This window comes from Pseudonaja textilis, chromosome 3 (genome assembly GCF_049901715.1).
Source record: "Pseudonaja textilis isolate UNSWEBS1 chromosome 3, rPseTex1.2, whole genome shotgun sequence".
Lineage (NCBI taxonomy): Eukaryota > Metazoa > Chordata > Lepidosauria > Squamata > Elapidae > Pseudonaja > Pseudonaja textilis.
Window position 1 is genome coordinate 109,192,579 of NC_141992.1, and position 3,277 is coordinate 109,195,855.

Genomic DNA, 3,277 nt, shown 5'->3' on the forward strand with positions numbered 1-3,277 from the left:
GCTTGTTATTAACAGAAGAGCTGTGTTCTGATGTGAGGATTAATATGTAAAAGGATTAAGCATAAGAAAAAGCTGAAGCAAACTCTGAAGTTTGCCTGATTATGATTTATGAGCTGTATTGCTCCTTTGTGCCTTTGAGCATTTGCTTGATTATTTGATGGAAACTTATCAAGGAAAATTAAGAAGAAAATTCCTGACAGAACAACTAATTACTGGAACAGTTTGCCTGTAGAAGTTGTGGATGCTCCATCATTGGCGGTTTTAAAGAGATTGGAAAACTATTTTTCCAGAATGGTATAGGGTCTCCTGTTTGAGCAGGGGGATGGACTAGAAGACCTCCAAGGTCCCTTCCAACTCTGTTATTCTGTATCTGGAATTACAAGGTCATCATTTCTCTTATCTCATTATTCAAGAATGGAAGATTTGAGACAACATTATGAGTCCTTTTGTATCCAAGGAAGGCATTTTCAATAAAGGCTAATAAAGCTATATTTCTTAAAAATATAGTAAAGGCAAAGGTTCCCCTCGCATATACATGCTAGTTGTTCCAGCTCTGGGAGGGCGGTGCTCATCTCCGTTACAAAGCCAAAGAGCCAATGCTGTCCGAAGACGTCTCCATGGTCATGTGGCCGGCATGACTAAATGCCGAAGGCGCACAGAATGCTGTTACCTTCCTACCAAAGTGGTCTCTATTTTTCTACTTGAATTTTTACATGCTTTCTAACTGCTTCTCAGCTCCATTTGTGCAAGTGGGGAGGCACACAGTCACTCATCACTTCCATAGCCTGGTTCCAAAAGGGTCAAGGCCCAGTTGTGGCTAAATAGCAAACAAACTAAATCAAGAATAAGCCTAAGGTGCTGCTGGTAAGGAGTAGATATACCTAGTTTCTGTAATCCATGTGTTTTGGCCTCCAGCCCCCTAAGCATCTTTATTGCTCTTCTCTGCACTCTTTGTACAATGTCAACATCTTTTTTGTATACAAGTAGTTTTCAACTTACGACTATAATTGAGCCCAAATTTCTGTTGCTAAGTAAGGCATTTGTTAAACTTTGCCCCATTTTATGACCTTTCCATACCAGTAGATGCTAAGTGAATCACTGCAGTGGTTAATCTAGTAACACAATTGTTACGTGAATCTGACTTCTCCATTGGCTTTGCTTGCCAGAAGGTTGCAAAAGGTAATCAAGTGACCCCAAGACCCTGCAACCATCATAAATATGGGTCAGTTGCCAAGGGTCAGGATTTTGATCACATGACCACAAGCATGCTGCAACAGTCATAAAAGTGAACAATGGTAATTTTCTTTAATGTAGTTGTAACTTCAAAGTTCACCAAACTTCAAAGTTCACTACCGTACATCTGGAAGAAACACTATGGATCAATTTCAGTTAGGGTTTTGCTCAGGATATAATGCCCAGTCCACTTTGATTACCTTGATCTATTCAAAAGAGGTAAGAATCTATTCAGAGGTAAGAACTATAGCCTTTCTAATTCTCAGTGATTTTTAATATGTTTAATAATGGTTCTTTGAGACCATCTGATGTGGATATGCGGAGTACTTTGCACTGTTTCTTTTTCTTGCTGAGTGTTCAGAAAATGGTGTATGGATTACTATTTGACATCCAGGTCATTTACCAATAGTGTCACATGGATTTTTATCTTCTCCCCTTTGCTAAGTGAAACCATTAGGTGAAATCATTTGGAGCATTGGAATGGATTGCCATCAGTATGTTGGAGAAACATCTCCGTTTGGTAACTTTAAGGAGGTTGCTGGTATTGTGGAAGATTACCTAAGGTCATTCATGTTCTGAGTTCCCCAACCTTTTTGGCTTTGCAGACCAGAGGGGAAGGAGAGGGGCTGGTTCAGTGCATGCAGTGCGCAAGCGCATGTGTGCAGTTCCATTTGCACAAGTGGGGATGTGTGCATGCACTTGCCTACTACTTCCATTACCTAGTTCCGAAAGAGTCAAGGGCCAGTAGTTGGCCCTGGGCGGGGACCCCTGGACTAAATAGCAAACACACTAAATCAAGATAAATCAAACTTGCTAGTAAGGAAGAAACCCAGGTAAAGCCATTCTGAACAGGACTAGCTATACTAAAAGAAGCAGATCCAGCAACCCTTCCTGAGCTGATTGGCCTTAATGACAGTTATCTATGCACTTTGATTATATTGTAACTTTACTAGTAGAACCGACTTTATATGGGATTGCCGTTAAAAAGGGACTGGAAATTGCAATCTTACAAAATGTGGTGGCTACCCTTCTAACCAATGAAAGATAGAGGGATCATGGAGGGCCTGTAATAAAAAGTTTGAATGGACTTCCAGTTGATTGCTAAACATCCTCTAACAGGATGATGACCTTGAAAGTAAGTCTGAGTCTGAGTCTGCACAAGATGAGAAAAATATCTCTATTCCTTTGGTCTTCAGAGATCCCAAGCTCCTGGCTCAAGATCCAGAAGGATCTTGACAGACTTGAACACTGGGTACTATCTAACAAAATATAATGTGGCTCAAGATGGGGAGCCAGCAACAGCTGTCTAACAATTTTGACATCAACACACAGTGGAAAGCGAAATGAGCTGCTGAATGCCAGATACAGGCAATTAAATAGATGACTCTACACAAAAGGTGCCAGGTTTCAACCTTCGTCAGCATTGGTCAACTTTGAACAGGATCTGTACCCAACATGGTGTCTGCCAGGACTCATTGTTTAAGTGTGACTGTGGTGCTCCTCGACAAAATATCCATCACATTGTGTCCAAATGTCCATCAAGAACTTACACTGGCCCAATGTCTGATTTTTTTCAACATAGACTATCCTGTCCTTGAATGGCGGGGTGGACTGGACATTAACATTTGAACCACTATAGGGCCATGTTCTTGCCATATGCTAAATAAATAAATCTAACAAAATGAAATTCAGTAGTGGGAAAAGTAAGGTTCTACATTTTGGGCAAGAAAACCCAAATGCATAGGTGTAGAATGAAAAGAAATTTCCTCATTAATCAGTAGACCTGGTTGCCTCCCAAAGTTGAGGGTGCTCCATCACTGGAAGTTTTTAAAAAGAGGTCGCACAACCATTTATTTGTCTGAAATGGTATAGAGTTTCCTGCTGAAGCAAGTGGGTTGGGCTAGACCTCCAAGATCTTGTCTAATTGTTATTCTTAGTCGTAGGTTAGTTTCCGCGGAGGCATCTCTCCTGTTTTTCACACTGAGGAGTTTGCTAATAGTCTTCTGATTCTGGCCTAGTTTAGAATAACTTGGAAAAATTAGAA